General features: G+C 46.1%; 1 protein-coding gene across 11 annotated transcripts in view; it reads left to right on the top strand.

Annotated features, from left to right (window-relative positions):
* TENM2 (teneurin transmembrane protein 2) overlaps positions 1–19,073 on the top strand; it is a 2,544,132-nt gene that overhangs the window by 2,267,814 nt on the left and 257,245 nt on the right. The gene's annotated exons all lie outside the window — the stretch shown is intronic.

The following is a 19,073-nucleotide window of genomic DNA, read 5'->3' as shown; positions in this document are numbered from 1 at the left end:
ATTTGTGATGTTAGAGAGGACTGGCTTCCTGATTTATCTAACCCAAGCAGGGTAAAGGTTCTGTCTGAGTCTGTCACCCGTTCAGAGGTTTTGGTCGATTCCTGCAGGGCAGTTAGGGCTTTGAATTGTTCTTTCAATTCCTGTAGTTCTGTCTGCGGACGGAGATCCCTGCTTTTGGTAATTGGTGCTGCCCCTCCATCCTCCAACTTCAACCTGGTTAGAAACTTTGTTAGCTCCTGGAGGAACATCCCCACGACATCTTCAGCTTCTTTCTCCCCCAGCTCATCCATGTTTGCATTAATGGCAGCTAACAGTTGCCTGCGATTGTGTGCTTTAGAAATCTGTTCTTCTGACATCTTTATATGTTCTGCTACTGTTCTCAATTCTTCACAGGTTAACTGAAGAAGCAGCTCACTGCTAGTGAGATTTTGTGTTTTTCCAGACACTTTTCCTCTTCTCCCTCTACACGCTAATTCCCGCTCAGGATTTCCCATACGGGCCACCAATGTTACATGCACGCCGCTAGGTTCAGATAGGGGGAGATGGGTTTCATGAATTCTTTGGAATCCTGGGGGAACCATTACTCAGGGCAACCATAGGCTGCAGCTTCTCTACAGGCACACGATAGATTCAATTGCTGACCAGACACATCTGACAAGATTCTTTTTCAACAGTTTAACAGTGGAGTTTAATCTGAAGCACGGCCAGTGCATTTCAGGGATATTACAGCAACAATCTTCATTACAGTACAGTCTGAGTTTCCTGAGCAACCGGCTCCAGTAACAATACAGTAGTTTCTTCACAAGGCACAGTATTACCGTCTCTTCAGTAGCATAATTCAGCATATATTAGATCTCTTAGCAGCACACTTCTATGCATACACAACCACAGGCGTTTACTTCACAGGGACTCAAAAGTACACAGCATTCTTTATCCTGCATGGAGATGGAGAACTGAGCGTTTGATGAGGGAGATGATCCCTGTGACACAATTCCTTCCAGTCTTTATCTTCCTGCCCGATAATACTCTGCACTGTTAGTTCAGGGAGTTTCTGACCTGTGTTTAGTTTCTCTCCTGATCTGAATCCTGTTCAGTTGCCTTCTGTCAGATCCAGATAACAGACCACCTTTCTCTTCGGCTTCAGCCAGACTACAATAACAAGTTCCCCACAATCCCCGTGGGACACTCCCTGTCTCCTGTGACTGTGTTGACCCCTCTAATTTCTGGATGCTTCTGAAGCACAACACTTCCTGTCTCCTGTGCTTGTGTTATTTGTGACATTTGCTGGATGCTTTTGAAGAAACACCAATACTTCTGCATGTCACACATACGCCAGGGAAAGACAGGGCGAAAAAAGGGTGGTGATGAACGAGCACTAAAATACTCGGGTACTCGTTGTTCGAGTCAATCAAATTGGAATGCTCGTGTGCTCGGTCCAAGTAACGGGTTCAATGTAAGTCTATGGAAAACTTGAGCATTTTTCTGGCTGCTTCCCCCGGTGGTCTGCAGGGGGCCTAAAAATTGCTTAAATTGATGGGAACAGTGCTCAAATGAAATCAGAACAGCATGGGGAAGATCCCTGGAAGCATTTCTGACTGCCAGGTCACTGCTGCCAACAACATTGTCAGAGGTATTTCGCCACTTTTACGGCCTCACAATAAAACATACAAAAAAATGAAACCAAAATGGATTTTCCTTGGAAATATGTTAAGGATGATTCTTTTTAGGATAATGACTTGTATATAAGGCAAAATAAATAACCAAAGACAAAAATCCTTCTCCACACCTTGGACAATGTTCACACGTAGCTTTATTGATGTTTTTGCACTTTTGCATTGCTTTCAACTAAGACAAATACATTCACCGGGAAATATCATTTTAATATTTTACAACCTTATCTGGCCATAATCTTTCATTTTCATTTCGTTGCAGTGTGTCGGTCAAGCTAGGTCTCTGTGTAGAATAATATTAGTAAATTACAGGTCTGCTATTTAAAACCGAGGTTCTTTGTCAGACATATCACCTATAACAGTGTTCCAAAATCAGCCATTTCTTCCATTTTCATTTTCTTGCAGTGTGTCGGTCAAGCTATTCACACTAGGTCTCTGTGTAGAATAATATTAGTAAATTACAGGTCTGCTATTTAAAACTGTGGTTCTCTGCCAGACATATCACCTATAACAGTGTTCCAAAATCAGACATTTCTTCCATTTTCATTTCGTTGTAGTGTGTTGGTCAAGCTATTCACACTAGTTATCTGAATAATAGTATTAGTAAATAGTGATGAGTGAGCATGCTCGCTACTGCTCGGTGCTCGCCCGAGCATCTCACTGCTTGAGATGCTCGGCGCTCGCTGAGTATTTCCGGGGTTGCTCGGCGGGAGCTCGAGTCCCCTCCCTGCATTTTTGGTGCTCTTTAGAGTGCCAATCAACATGCAGGGATTGTCTGCAACACACTGTAATGCCGCAGCCATGTTGGTTGTGGCATTACAGTGATTGGCTGGCTACATAAGGTCTATATCAGACCTGGCACCTCTATGCTTGTCACAGTCTACTCCGGAATCAGGCAGTGTAGGGAGAGGTGCTGCTGAGCTAGGGAGACATTTGCTTGTTTCTAGTTAGTGTAGGTGTACCAAACTATATTAGAGACACATATCCATCTCAACTAACAGTCCTTCTGAGGACTAATCCAGCTGCAGAGATATCAGTGCTAGGCAGGCAGGCAGGGTATATAGCAGACTGCAGTACACATAGAAATAGGGTCCATTACAGTTCAGTCTGCTGGTGCTTTTACATATATTTGTAGAAATTGACCCAGGTATCAGGGGCCAGGAATAATTTTTTTTTATCTTAATTATGATTATTTGCTTAAAAAGCAATCCAGAGAACACCATTTATCTGTGCCATTTGCTTGTTGGCACTTCAGAATACTGCCAGGTCCTTTCCATATTAGAGCGTTAAAATCCAGCTATTTAAAACTGTGGTTTGTCTGTCACATGGATTCCATATAATTGGGCTGAAAATATTGCCATTTCTGGCCTCCATTGAAATTTTGTTGCAGGGTGTCAGTGAACTTATTGACATGAGAATGGCGCTGTTAAAAATTGTCAGCTACAGGCCAGCTATTTAAAACTGTGGTTTGTCCGTCACATGGATCACATATAATTGCGCTGAAAATATTGCCATTTCTGGCCTCCATTAAAATTTTGTTTCAGTGTGTCAGTGAAGTTATTGACACCAGTTTGCTGTTAAAAATAGTTACCTACAGGCCAGCTATTTAAAACTGTTGTTTGTCCGTCACACGGATCACATATAATTGCACTGAAAATACTGCCATTTCTGGCCTCCATTGAAATTTTGTTGAAGTGTGTCAGTGAACTTATTGACACGAGGTCGCTGCTGTTAAAAATAGTTACCTACAGGCCAGCAATTTAAAACTATGGTTTGTCCGTCACACGGATCACATATAATTGCGCTGAAAATATTGCCATTTTTACCCTCCATTGAAATTTTGTTGAAGTATGTCAGTGAACTTAATGACACTAGGTCGGCGCTGGCCTCCATTGAAATTTTGTTGCTGTGTGGTGAACTTATTGACTCGAGGTCGGCACTGTTAAAAAATAGTAACCTACATGCCAACTATTTAAAACTGTGGTTTGTCTGTCACACGGATCACATATAATTGCGCTGAAAATATTGCCATTTCTACCCTCAATTGAAATTTTGTTGCAGTATGTCAGTGAACTTATTGACACGAGGTCGGTGCTGTTAAAAATAGCTACCTACAGGCCAGATATTTAAAACTGTTGTTTGTCCGTCACACGGATCACATATAAGTTCGCTACAAATTCAGCCATTTGTAGTGAGCGTGGAGGATATTGTCCTCCATTTAAAATGGGCAAGGCACATGGCAAGGGAGGGGGAACTGGAGGGGATGGTGATGGTGCATGCAGAGGCCGAGGCCAAGCTGAAATTGTGGCACAACAAACACCCACATCTTCTCGCTCGACCTTCCTGTCCCAATTAATAGGGGACCGCAGAACACCACTATTGAACATAGAGCAGTGTGAAAAGGTTATTGGTTGGATAGCAGATAATGCTTCCAGTCACTTAGCTACCACCACTAGTGGGTTAATTATTATTCGGCGAGTATTTGTGTACTCGCCTCGCTATATTAGGAAAGTCTCGCTCTGCAGTTTTGGCGCCTTCTTTGCAGCCACTAAACATGCTGGGCTTCTTAACCAATTACAGTAATTCCGCAGACATCTTGATTGTGGCATTACTGTGATTGACTGGCCGCCCAGCGTCATAGGGTCTATTTAAGCCCTGCCGCTGCCATTTTGTGCACTTTGCGTCTGGAGCCTGCATTCTATAAGCATAGGGAGAGATCGCTGAGTTGCTAGAGAGAGTGTTCAGGCCTCTTGATCAAACAAAAGCCCTTGTAAGGGCTACCTGCAGTGTGTACTAGTTCTGTGTTTAAAGGAGCCGCTTAATAGCTCCATAATACCACCAAAAAATAGCTCTTTTCAGAGCTGAAGACTCACAGCAAAGTTAGAGTACAGGAGAGAGCTTGTGTATTAGCTAGGGAGAGGATAAAGTATTCTTCCAGTGTCCATCTTAAAATAGCTCTAGTCAGAGGCAAAGCAATATTTTTCTTGCACACACAGAATTAGCGTTGTGTGCTGCCTTTTTTTTTTTTTTTTAGCACTGGTCTATTTTAGGGGTCAGAGCCTGCCTTCTGTCCATAAAAATCTTTGATTGCCCTGCACAAAGCAGTAGTCCAAACATTTCCTACTGCCTGCTAAAAACAAGCACCAGGCCATTTGAACCACTATTTTGGGGTGTCAACCTGCCTTCTGTCCTTATTAGTAGAGATGAGCGTTGTTCTACTCGAACTGTTCGCCAATCTCAAATTCGAGCTGTTTTGGGCGGTGTTCGAGCCGTTCGGCGAACACGAACGATTTGAGAAAAATTTGGCTGTTCGAGGTTATGTTCGATAACTGTTCGTGCACCAAAATCATAACTGGATTTTTTCTCAGTAATGATGAAAATTAATGTTAATATGCAGTTTGAGTGTACAGCGGGTGGGGGGAGGGGCAGGGGATGGATCTCTGCAGGAATAATGAAGATCTCCATTTTTTTTTCTCTTTCCCGCATTTACAGTGGGGAGGTGAAATCTGTCAGCCTATCAGCAGCGCACACACGGAGCGAAGTGCTTTTTTCACACAAGCAAGGGCATGTGTCATTGGCAGTGTATGTCACATGTCCTTGCCCTATAAGACCAAGCCATTTTCCCCGTCGCCACCATTTTCTCACTGCTGCAGCTGCGTGTTAGACGGCACCGCTGTTGCTGTGTGCGCTATACCTTGTTAATTTCAAGCCAATTTTCACACAAATCTACAGATAGCTTGGGAGTAGGGAATAGTTGTGATTGCAGTCCTTTTAAGGACTAGGTTACAGCATTTCCTACGACTTTTATCAGGCAGGTCTGTGCTCTTAAATAGATAGATTGTGGGAGTAAAGACTAATTGTAATTGCAGTCCTTTTCAGGACTAGGTTACATCAGTTCCTATCAGTTTTTGCCAGGCAGGTCTGTGCCAGTGCTGTGCAAGTTTTTTTCACAGCATTTGGCTGAATCTAGCAAAGCTAATCCTTTTTGGCCTATTGCAGAGTGTGTTAGTCAGTGGAGTAGCCTATCTGTGTTGCAAGATATACCACCTGTGTATAGAATACCAATTTTTTTACTGCACCTAGTGAAGTAAAATCTTTTGGGCATAGCATCATTCTATTAGTCCATCTATACTGACCTCCATCAGGTTTCAAATTGAATATAATTTTTTTCTGCATCTAGCTCTGAAAAAATATTTGGGCTTCTAGCAGTGTGTGGGACTTGTTCTATTAGTCCATCTATACTGACCTCCATCAGGTTGCAAACTGAATATAATTTTTTCCTGCATCTAGCTCTGAAAAAATATTTGGCCTTCTAGCAGTGTGTGGGACTTTCTCTATTAGTCCATCTATGCTGACCTCCATCAGGTTGCAAACTGAATATATTTTTTTTCTGCATCTACCTCTGAAAAAATATTTGGGCTTCTAGCTGTGTGTGGGACTTTCTCTATTAGTCCATCTATACTGACCTCCATCAAGTTGCAAATTGAATATAATTTTTTTCTGCATCTAACCCAGCCAATAGTTTTGGCCTAATACCACAGTTTGGCCACTCAGCTCTGCTCGGTTCCCATCCATTGTTTTTTTGTGCAAACAATTCCAGAGTTGTGAATTAGTTAACCACCAAAATGAGTGGAAAAAGGCCTGCTGCTGGTGGAAAGGGGAATAGGCGTGTTGGGAAGGGGAAAAAAGGTTGTGTCCGTGGGGTAGGTGTTAAAGCAACAGTAACATCTGCAGAAGAAAGACCATCTTCCAGACAAACTAAAATGTCTACTTCTTTTAGCGGACAATGTGATAAGATCCCTTTCTTACGGCCACGCCAATCGCTATAAATTCCAGATGAGGCACAAAAACAGCAGGTGCTTCAACGGATATCAAGTGCTCCTTTAAGTGGGCTCTACTCCACATCAACTTCAACATCACAAATAACTCCAGTCCTCAAAGGTGTCACCCCAATCGCACTTGCTTCCTCACAGCTCCCAAATCTCCAGCTGCCAGTCTGAGTATGAGGTAGAACAGATGGTTGAGTCTGCAGAGCTGTTTACTCATACTATAGCCTGGGAATCATAGGTCGACTCCAGGGCTTCTGTGAATCCAGACGAGGAAATGATCTGCACTGATGCCCAGAATCTTTATGAATCGGATCCAGGACCAGACGCAGAAGGTTCTGACCATAATGTAGACCCTCATTCCCAAACTGTAACTCCTGTTGGTGGAGACAATGAGGAAGACAATGATGAGACTCAAATACCTGATTGGAGCGACAACTTTAGTTTTTTGTCAGGGCAGGAACAGGTTGGCTCTGAGGACGACGGGTGTGATAACGCACAGGGTGATGATGATGAGGTTGGAGATCCCACTTACTGTCAGCCCACAGTCAGCCAAGAGATGAGGTCAGCAGAGGAGGTGGAGGAAGATGCTAGTGACGACGAGGTCAGGTTGCGCCTTCCTGGACAGAGACGTAGTACTGGAAGCACGTCAACAACTGCATCCTCAAACACAACTCTGCCTCTCACCACAAGTCGTGGTGGCTCTTCAGGTCGCATGGGTGCTAAGCCTTGCATAGCCTGGGAATTTTTTCAGATCGATAAAGATGACCCAACTCGTGTTATCTGTAACATTTGTCAGCAAAAGCTAAGTAGAGGCCAAAAAATACATAGTTTGAGTACTTCATGCATGAACCGGCACATGGACATGAAGCATAAGTTGCAGTGGGAAGCTCAGTGTGCTACAATGCGGCCTAGCCGGCCGGGCCAACCACCGTCTGCCATATCTTGTGCATCCGCGGCGTCTTCATCCTCTGTGACTGGGGGGACAGCAGTCACACCTGTTTTGGGGCGCAGACCTGCCACCTCTTTACCCGCAACAGCCAGCGTGATTAGCAGGTCATCATTTTCTTTGGAGGTGGTAACACCAGCTGGTGTTGAGCGCTGTCCGACATCGATAGCACCACCTTTGGATCAAGGCAACCTAACATGTCCGCCTGCATCTTCCTCACAGACCGGCAGTTTGCTGGGGACACCCTTATCAACCCCGTCTAAGCACAATAGCCAGCCCTCGGTCCCTCAGATGTGGACAAGTAAAAGACCATTTCCTCCTAGCCATGAGAAAGCTAAGAGGTTGAATTTCACCATCTGCAAGCTCTTGGCTACAGAAATGCTGCCTTTCCGCCTGGTGGACACAGAGGATTTTCGAGACCTTATGTCCGTCGCAGTGCCCCAGTACCAGATGCCCAGTCGGCACTACTTCTCAAAGAAAGGTGTGCCTGCGCTCCACCAGCATGTCGCACACAACATCACCGCTTCTTTGAGAAACTCTGTGTGTGACAGGGTGCATTTCACCACAGACACTTGGACGAGTAGGCATGGACAGGGGCGTTACATGTCGCTGACTGGGCACTGGGTAACTATGGTGACAGCAGGACAAGGGTCTGCTGTCCAAGTCTTGCCGTCCCCACGAGTTGTGCGTCAATCCTCTTTATGTCAAAGTTCCTCCACTGCTTCTGCCTCCTCAACCTCCTCTCGGTCTTCCACCTGCACCCAAAGCCTGTCTGGTCATGCCACAAGCTTTCTAACTGCGCAGAAGGGATCCTGCACACCTCCTTAAGATGCTGGCAGTAGGGATCAAAGTCATCAGGCGGTTTTTACTTTGAAATGTCTGGGAAATGTTAGTCACACAGCTGAGGAGTTGTGGTCAGCTCTGGAGAACCAATTTCATGAATGGTTGTCTCCACTGGACCTGAAACCAGGGAAGGCCGTGTGCAACAATGCTGCAAACCTGGGTGCGGCCCTTCGCCGGGGCAATGTCACACACGTGCCTTGTATGGCTCACGTGTTGAACCTGGTTGTCCAGCAATTTTTAGCCCACTATCCCAGACTAGATGGCCTTCTGCAGAGGGCACGGTCGCTGTGTGCTCACTTCCGCCGTTCACATCCCCCAGCTCAGCGACTTACATCTCTACAGAAGTCGTTGGGCCTGCCACTTCACCGGCTAAAATGCGATGTGCGTACCCGGTGGAATTCAACTCTGCACATGTTGCAGCGACTGTGGCAGCACCGACAAGCCCTGGTGCAATACGTTCTGACGTATAGCCTGGGCCAACGAGATCCGGAGGTGGGGCAAATCACGCTGGAGGAGTGGTCTCAGATCAGGGACCTATGCACCCTTCTGCACAGTTTTGAAATGGCGACGAAGATGTTTAGTGCTGACGATGCCATTATCAGCATGACTATTCCGGTGATTTACATGCTGGAGCACATGTTAAACAGAATTCGGAGTCAGGTGGTGGCACAAGAGGAGGTGGAGGAAGTAGAGGAGGAGGAGTTGTATGCGGAAGGGCTAACATCTGCAAGGTCCAGACGGTCGGCAGCACCAAGGCGGCAGGCATGTGAGGGTGGGGGAGATGGTTTTACCAGGGCGCATGGTAGCAGCCAAACTAGTGAGGAAGGTGCAGGAGCCCAGGAAGAAGTGGAGGACGAACTGATGGAAGACTCATCAGATGAGGGAGACCTTGATCACATTTCTGTTGTGCGAGGTTGGGGGGAGAGGACAGAGGAAGGAAGCATGATTGTTACCTCGCCACCAACACAACAGGGACTTGGTGCTCCTGGATGCGCAACACACATGAGTGCCTTCTTGCTGCACTACCTGCAACATGACCCTCGAATTGTGAGAATTAGAAATAATCCTGACTACTGGGTTGCCACACTGTTAGATCCCCGGTACAAAAGTAAATTTGCAGAAATTATTCCTGCCATAGAAAGGGATGCACGCATGCAGGAGTATCAGCAGAGACTGTTGCAGAATCTTACATGTGCTTTTCCACAAAACACCAGTGGTGCACGTAGTGAATCTCACAGTTCCAACTTGCCAACCGTGGGACCGTCAAGTGTTCAGCACTCAAGCCGTAACAGAACCACAGTATCTGCTGGTAACATCAATTTTGCGGAATCATTTCACCACTTTTTTAGCCCATCCTTTGCAAGGCCACAGGAGACAAGAAGTCTGACACATAGTCAACGCCTAGAGACGATGGTACAGGAGTATCTCCAAGTAAACATTGAAGCCATGACTGTGTCACTGGACCCTTGCTCTTTTTGGGCTTCCAATCTGGATAAATGGCCGGAGCTAGCCCCTTACGCCTTGGAGATCTTGTCATGCCCCGCAGCCAGCGTTCTGTCTGAACGTGTGTTCAGCGCTGCTGGTGGTGTGCTGACAGTTAAGCGCACGCGGCTCTCCACTGATAATGTAGACAGACTCACGTTCATAAAGATGAACAAATCATGGATCCGAAATGACTTTTCTACCCCTGTGTCATCCTGGGGAGTGTAAAAGCTTGATGATTGGTTAAAATCACCCTACCAACCGTTTTAAGCTTTCAAATTACTAATCATGTTTATCTGTATCTTGACTGGAAAATAATTTGGGCTTTGTAGCAGTGTGCAGCACTGATCCTATTAGCCCACCTATACTAAGCTCCACCAGATTTAAAATTAATAATAATTTTTAGCTGCATCTAGCCCGGAAAATAATTTTGGGGCTCCGAGATGCGCAAGACACATAAGTGCCTTCCTGCTGCACTACCTGCAACATGACCCTCATATTGTCAGAATTCGAAGTAATCATGACTACTGGGTTGCCACACTCTTAGATCCCCCAAACTTTTCGATCAACCTTTTCATTTTAATAAAGACCAAAAAAATGGTTATTTTTGAAATTATAAGCATTAGCAGGTTATTAGAAACTGAAATCAAACAGTTTTCAACTCAAAACTTTATTCTAGGTGATGTTACATTTTCACATAGGACCCCTTGTTCGAAAGGAGCTTCTGAACTCTCTCGTCCATTGAATTTGTCAGGTTTTGGATGGTTTCTGATTCAATTGTTTTGCATGAGGACAGAATACCCTCCCAGAGCTGTTGCTTAGATGTGAACTGCCTCCCGCCATCATAGACACTCCTTTTGATGATGCTCCAGAGGTTCTGAATAGGGTAGAGGTCAGGGGAGCATGGGGGTCACACCATAAGTTTGTCCCCTTTTATGCCCATATCAGCCAGAGATGCAGATGTTTTATGTGCAGCATGAGATGGTGCATTATCATGCAAAATAATGATCTTGCTGTGAAATACATGGTTCTTCTTCTTGAACCATGGCAGGAAGTGCTGTTTGAGAAAATCCACATACATTATGGAGTTCATCTTTAGCGCCTTCAGGGATCCTAAAGGTGCCGACAATCTCTCTCCCCATGATTCCAGCCCAAAACATTACTCCACCTCCTCCTTGTTGGCACTGTAGCCGTGTTTGCGTGGGGTGTCCATCAACCAGCCATCCTCCACTCCATCCATCTGGACCATCGAGCGCTGCATGGCACTCATCCGTGAACAAAACAGTTTTGAAATCAGTCTTCATGTAATGTTTGGCCCACTGGAGCCGTTTCTGCTTGTGTGAAGTGGATAGAGGAGGTCGACAGGATGGCATATGCACAGCTGCAAACCTCTGAAGGACCCTGCATCTTGTTGTTCGGGGGACGTTGGAGGCACCAGTAGCTTCAAAAACTTGTCTGCTGCTATGACAAGGCTTTTTTGCCGCTGCTCTTTTAACCTGACGTAATTGCCTGTAGAAAAGAGTTCTCAATTTGCCCTTATCAGCACGCACACGTGTGTACTGTGAATCAGCTACATACTTCTTGATTGCCAAGACACTTCATCCTGATCATCGCACAATGTTGATTGTAGTCATGCCTTGACCTAAACACTCCACAATTTGTTGCTTCTCAGCAGCCGACACATCCTTTTTCTTTCCCATTTTGGCAGAAAATGTAGGCTGCTTAATAATGTGAGACAGCCTTCTTAAGTAGTCTTGCCTTTCATTGGACACACCTGCCAAACTAATTAGCACAGATGTCTGCAATTGCTTACAGTGATATAAAGAGCCCTGACACACATCACCATCAATGAGTTTAACTGACAAACAAACAAATTCTTCCCTTATCACTCCTAAACACTTTTTGCATAATAATTTGGAACACAGTGTACATGTGCTTTTCCACAAAACACCAGTGGTTCACGTAGTGAATCTTACAGTTCTAACTTGCCAACCGTGGTCTGTATGGAGTTGTTCAATAAAGGGCCCAAAATTAAGATAACATAGATGGGAGAGGTCTCTGTGAATAGGAATTCCTAAGTATTTGATACCCTGTGAGGGCCAGGCAAAGGGAAAGTTGGACTGGATGGAATCCTATATGGATTTGGGGAGGGAGATATCGAGGGCCTCAGACTTCGCTGCATTGATTTTAAAATTTGACCATGTAACAAAGTGATCTATTTCAGCCATAACAGCATGGATGGATATATGTGATTGAGTGATATATACTAGTACATCATCAGCAAATAGAGAGCACTTGTACTCGGTGCCTCCCACCTCAATCCACCTAATATTGGGGTTATGGCGAATTGATGAGAGCAGGTGCTCCGTCACTAGGATGTATAAGAGAGGGGACAGAGGACATCCCTGCCTTGTCCCATTGGTGATTGTGAAAGGTGATGAAAATGTTCTGATGCACCCCCTGGGCCTTGGGACACCCGGAGCCGGACCCTTTTTGGTTGATGCTGGTGGTTGTAGTCTTCGTGGCGGCGACCCGCTTCCGTGGCTCAGGGTGGTCAAACCAGTGGCGGAACTATTTATGTGGTTTTGATGTTTAAATGTCCGACTACGCCACCCGTGGATTGCACTCAGAGTGAACCGCCGCTGCAGGGCAGACCGCTGAGGCTGGTGTTGTGGGTGCAGCAGAGCGTAGCATAACTCCCCACGGGAGGAGTATAGCCTCAGAGCAGTGTATGCGGAGGATGGGGGTGATGGTGCAGGGCAGCAGCAGTAACGACACGGAGTCAGTGATGCAGTTCAGGGCCTTTACTCACAGTTCTTATTATCCAGACCACGTCTGCAGGTAACGGCTGCCCACGTCGTACTGTGCTCACCAGGTGAGGGGCTCAGACAACTCCCAGATAACTTTGGAGCGCTTCACAGGACCCCCTTTGTGTGTCCTTTGTCTGGCCTTTCTTACCAACCCTTCTGTCCGGCTGCCTCGGGCCTCCTCTTGGTAAACTTGGCGCCAGTTTCCCTGACCCTATGTGCTGCCCTCCAAGCGGGTGTAGCGAGGGGCTGCGCCACATAAAATGTCACAGCCTCCGGTTTCTAGCTGAGGGTCGTTTCCTGCCTCCACTAGTTTCGGGGACCGGTCTCCCCCTTTGGACTGACGCCTCCATGCAGGTGGATTCGGGCGTGCGGTGGCGACTCGCCCGTCCGCACCCCTGGGATCCCTTCGTTCCTCGTTCCTGGAGCCTTCTCCGCTCCTCTTCCTTCCTTCTCCCTCTTCCAGGCCTGGGCCTCTGTTACTAGGCCCGCCTCCGGAGCAGAGCTCATGCAGAGCCCCTGCTCCCTGCCACTTCTGCTCAGACTTCTCTGCACTGAACTAAGATGGTGCCCACCTTTTATACTCCCTTCTCAATGCACCCAGGAACTGCTTCCTCCCTGCTCCTGCACTACAGGGTTCCCCTTCCTCAGTGTTCCCTCCCCCCACTCCAGCCAGGGACAGGGACTGTCGTGCCCATCTCAGGGGCATATTGGTCGCCTTGCCCCACGGCAATGTGGTGTAATGCATGCAGGTGTCGGGTCCTGATCCACACTCCATCCTTACCTGAGAGTGAGATATCACACCTCTGGGTGAGGTGCAATACCTCTGTAGCAACCGAGCCCTCAGGGTGCTACAGTTCCATTTATCTTCAGCCTAGGTGACGTATTGCGATACAGGGCCGTGATTTTGGCTATAAAAGGGTCCCCTAGACCCCTATCCCAAGCTTTTTAAGAGAATCATATGCGTGCCAGGAGACTCTATGGAATGCTTTCTCAGCATCCAACGAGAGTATCTAATTACAAATTTTTAACTGCATCTAGCCCAGGAAATACTTTGTGCCTAGTAGCAGTGTCTGCTAGTCAGCGGATTATCCCGGCTGTTAAGCAAGCTACACCACCTGTAGTTTTGACACTTAATTTTTTCAAAGGAAATGCTTCGGGACCACGGGATACTCAGTGAAGAGCATCAGGAGGCACCCCAAGGCATAGGGGCTGGGACTGGCAGTAGGATGCCTTACGGTGGACAGCCGAGCTCGATACTTATAAAAGCTTTTTAACTGCAGCAGCTTTAGTGGACGCTACTGGAGCTGGAATTACGCGGCTGCTGGCATGAGACTTGCCCTCCAATAGATCCTTGTAAATGGATTTAAAGTGTATTCATTCAAATTAGAGAGACAATTTAAATTAAAAAGCTTAGAGCTGCCTCCACCACAGGGGGGGTCGCTCGACCCACCAGCGGACAGGCACCAGTATTGGGAGAGGGGGGCTGGCCGTCAGGGTTCACCGCGGCTCTGGCACAAACCCGGCGACACGGAGGTGGCACGGGCAGGAGCGGACTGAACGTGTCCGCTTCTCACTTTTTTGATTTTAGAAGGGCATGACATGCCTATATCTGTGTCTCCCCCTCCTTTTACTCCTCCACCTCTTTTCTTTTCTCATGACTATATGTACTTGTCACTTTTCCATGTGTTAGTTGTGTCTTCTGAGCAGTTTGTCAGCTTTTGGACACCTTTGAAGGTGTTTTCTATGTGTTTCTATGTGTGTTTGTTTGCCTGCCATTGGTTTTAACGGTGTTCGAAGGTGTTCGACGAACAGTTCGACGAACAGTTCGGCGAACACACGGGTGTTCGACGAACCGAACCGAACTCGAACACTACGGGGGTGGCTCAACACTACTTATTAGTTTACTTAAAATATCTTTGATTGCCCTGTACAAAGCAGTAGTCCAAACATTTTCTACTGCCTGCTACAAACAAGCACCAGGCCATTTTAACCACTATTTTGGGGTGTCACCCTGTCTTCTGTCTGTATTAGTCTATGTAAAAAATCTTTGATTGCCCTGCACAAAGCAGTAGTCCAAACATTTCCTACTGCCTGCTACAAACAAGCACCAGGCCATTTTAACCACTATTTTGGAGTGTCAGCCTGCCTTCTGTCTGTATTAGTCTACTTATAAATCTTTGATTGCCCTGCACAAAGCAGTAGCTCAAACATTTCCTACTGCCTGCTACAAAGCATGCACCAGACCATTTTAACCACTATTTTGGCTGTGACAGCTAGCTTGGCTTGTGCCATCAACATCTGAAAATCTGTCAAGAAAACCCCAAATGCCAAAAAAGCCTGTTGTTAAGGGACGTGGATGTGGTGTTGTCCTTGGTGCGCAATAAGGCACTCAGTCTATGTCAGGTCAGAAGAAGCTTGATGCAGCCACTATGTTCCTGGAAAAAATTCCCAGGCTGGAACGTAAACGTGTGTGGAAGCCAGAAGAGCGAGAGCAGATTCTGTCTTGGATAGCAGGCAAGGCCTCTACTCATTTATCAGCAGCAACAAATCTTCCACGACCACACAGTCTACTGTGGATACACAGAAGGCTGGTCCATCCAATCCTGAAACTGGTTCAACTTCCTACCACCATTATCAGTCACAGGAGACATTTGACCCCAAGCTTGACCACTCCGAGGATCTGTTTGGTACGTATCCTTTGGTTGGCTCTGGCCTATCACCATGCAGCAATGAAGAGGGACAAGAGGAGGTGGAAAGCGTTGATGCTCTAATATTTCAGGACCTACGGCCAAAAGAAACCAACTTGGCGGAACGTAATTTACTGTCTCCAGAGGTGGAGGCTGATGATGATGAGACACAGTTGCCATCAGGTCAGCCTATAGTGTTAACTGGGAATGACGATGAGATGGAAGACGAGGTGGTCGATGATGAGAGCACTGATCCGACCTGGACCGTTGGCATGCATAGCCATGACAGCAACACAGAGGAAGATGGATATGTAGCACCAACACATGCACCAAGATAATGCCCCTCATGCTGCACATAACACATCTGCATCTCTGGCTGCTGTGGGCATAAAAGGGGACAAACTTATGGTGTGGCCACCATGCTTCCCTGACCTCAACCCCTTTGAGAACCTCTGGAACATCATCAAAAGGAGTGTCCATGATGGCGGGAGGCAGTTCACATCTAAGCAACAGCTCTGGGAGGGTATTCTGTTCTCATGCAAAACAATTGAAGCAGAAACCATCCAAAACCTGACAAATTCAATGAATGAGAGAGTTCAGAAGCTCCTTTCGAGCAAGGGGTCCTATGTGCAAATGTTACATCACCTAGAATAAAGTTTTGAGTTGAAAACTGTTTGATTTCAGTTTGTAATAACCTGCTAATGCTTATAATTTCAAAAATGATCATTTTTTTTTGTTCTTTATTAAAATGAAAAGGTTGAAAACTCTGCTGTGCATAATAATTTGGAACATGCATATTGAGTGCAGGTTGAGTGTTTTACTTTTTTAAAAATATACTGTTATCAAAGGCAGTTTGTACAAAAAACTTTCAATTGTACTCTAATAGTTATTTGACTGGAAAATTACAATGACTGCAAATAGGTAATTTGGGAAAATCTGAGAAAATATTATTTGCATAATAATTTGGAACACAGTGTAGTTGTTCAAAAATTTCTGAAAACTTACCGTGACTTGCCGTACCTACTTAAGAAGGTGCTTCGTATTAGCGCCCATTTCCCCTATTCCTCTACCGCTTTTGCTGCTCTTACAGTGCTGCAAAAGCGCTTGAATTTGCCAAGTCACTGACTCATTTGCGACCTGCCCACACGGTTGAACTTCACCTATCATATGTTGGCGAGGATTAGTGAACAGCAGAGGGCAGTAGCTGAATACCAGCTTCAGCATGCCCGTTAGACTGAAAGTTAGGCACCACACATAACAACTGTCAAGTCGGTATGGATCGCTGACATTTGTGAGGTTCTTGAGAACTTTGAGTACTGCACCAACCTCGTGAGCGGTGATCAGGCTATTATCAGCGTAACCATCCCGCTGGTGTGTCTCTTGAAGCAATCACTGCAGAATCTCAAAGAGGAAGCTTTGAGTGCCCAGCATGTTGGTATGGAGCCAGATTTCCCAATGGGTGATACTACCCAGCCTAGCCAATATTCTCAGGCAACATTGGGTGATGAGGAGGAAGATGAGGAGGATGAGGAGGGAGAGGACTTGTTTTTCTATGCTACCGAGGGGACTCGTAATGCTACAGAGGGGACACCCAACCCAAGCTTCATGTCTGTTGAGCCTGGATGCGCTGGAGAGGAGGAGGTGGAGGATGAGGCCATTCAGTGTGAGGAGAGGATTGGTAATATTTCTACTGTTGGGGACACAGAACATTTGCCTTTTTGCAACTTGGCCCACATGGCACAGTTCATGTGTAAGTGTCTGTGGCAAGACCCTCGCGTGAAACACATTTTATCCAACAACCTATACTGGTTGGCCACCTTTCTCGATCCATGGTACAAGGAGAAATTTCCTTCTCTCCTTTTGGAGTCACCAAAACAGTTTTACAATGGAATCATTCAAGAGGACCATTGTAGATCAGTTGCTGAAAGCATCACCCTGAGACAATGCTGGTGGCAGAGGTACCAGCTCTTTTCAACACCATGGGATAATGGGGAGGGACACGAACACCAGCTCCAACAGAGGTGGAGGGGAAAATGTGCCCAAATTGGGCAATTTTCAGTGAACCAGCACAACAGCAAGGGCTATCTGTGCCTGTAACAATGTCAAGGAGGGATAAGTTGCAGTTCATGGTCAAGGGGTACTTAAGTGACCATACGTGTGTCCTTTCTTATGCTTCAGTTCCCTTTAATTATTGGGTGTCTAAACTGAACACTTGGCCCGAACTCTCCTTAAATGCCTTGGAGGTGCTGGCCTGCCCGGCTGCTATTGTGGTGTCTGAGCATGTTTTCAGTTCTGCTGGGGAAATCATCTCTAATAGGTGCACATGCCTCTCCGTGGAAAATGCTGACAGACTTACTCTAATTAAATTCAACAAGGACTGGATATCTCCACAGTTTGTAGTCCTTACAGATGACAGCAAGCCAACTTAAATTCACCAAAAATACAGATTCATGCTACTGCTATTAACATCACCCCCTTCCCATAAAAAAATGGTTCCTTCCTTCGCCAAGCATGACTCAGCCCAGAGGGCTAATTTTTAGAAACTCTCTGCTCATTGTGCAGTGGACCAACCAGGACAGTATTGCTACTCCAGCCTAACTACTATTTGTGATTGGAGGCCCTTGTGATGATGGCTTCATTCTTCAACCATGACTCAGCCCAGAGGGCTAACTTTTAGAAACCCTATGCACATTGTGCAGTGGACAAACCAGTCCAGGACAGTATTCCTACTCCAGTCTAACTACTATTTGTTCTTGGAGGCCCTTGTGATGATGGCTTCCTGCATCAACCATGACTCAGCCCAGAGGGCTACTTTTTAGAAACCCTATGCACATTGTGCAGTGGACGAAGCTGAAATATACAGTGGTCCTACCAAACTAATAATTGTCATTGGAGGCCCTTGTCATGGAATCTCCCTGCACCTATGACACAGCCCCCAGGAGTAATTTTTGGAAATACGATGCTGCACATTCTGCACTGGACCAAGTAGTACAGTATCAAGAAGTCTTCTCTTCCTATAAAATCGGTGGAATATTGACAATCAAAATCTCTGAGTCATTTGAGAAGCTTTTCCAACCCATCCTGGAGGGGGGCACCATATATTCTTTGTCCTTTGACTTGTACAAGTGATTTATTTGATATTGCATTTTTGGCCTGTTACATGCAATTTAGGTTAGGCTTGGTAGTTGTTCTTGTGTGTCTGTAAAAGTGGCGTAACACTGCAACAAACTTATTCCCAGAAACCATATGTGAGTCAGAAATGCATGCGGGCACATTCTCCTGGCTCTTCCCATTCTGTTTCATCACTTTCCCATCCATTTCAGCCTTTTCCTCAGGCCCCTAGACCTCTTTGTAGGGTCCTGCAGAAAATTACTTGCATTTCCGATTGACTTACTTTGTACTCGCTATTCGGAACGAATACGCGATTATTACAAAGTACTCGTTACGAGTATAGCGATTACGAATATTACGGTACTCGCTCATCACTAACCACCACCACTCTGTCTTCCGCACGGTCAAGTCTCAGTAGCCGTGAGTCTGGACCGTATATTCCTCAGCCTGATCCTCGTTTCTCCCACCATGCCGAGTGCCCAGAGACAACTGATCCCACACTTGGACACTCCGAAGAGCTGTTCACTTTTCAATTTATAGATTTGGACCTCTCGCCTGGTCCACTTGAAGCGGGGCAAGAGGAGATCGCATGTAGAAATGCCCAAATATTTGAGCAGCCACGGTCATATGAAGGCGACGGTGGGAAACTGTCACAAGAGGTGGATGATGATGAGACACAATTGCCAGAAAGTCAG

The sequence above is a fragment of the Phyllobates terribilis genome, unplaced genomic scaffold (assembly GCF_046119375.1).
Source record: "Phyllobates terribilis strain yellow unplaced genomic scaffold, ASM4611937v1 Scaffold_11__3_contigs__length_659146591, whole genome shotgun sequence".
Classification (NCBI taxonomy): domain Eukaryota; kingdom Metazoa; phylum Chordata; class Amphibia; order Anura; family Dendrobatidae; genus Phyllobates; species Phyllobates terribilis.
This window is presented reverse-complemented; position numbering and strand designations above follow the sequence as displayed.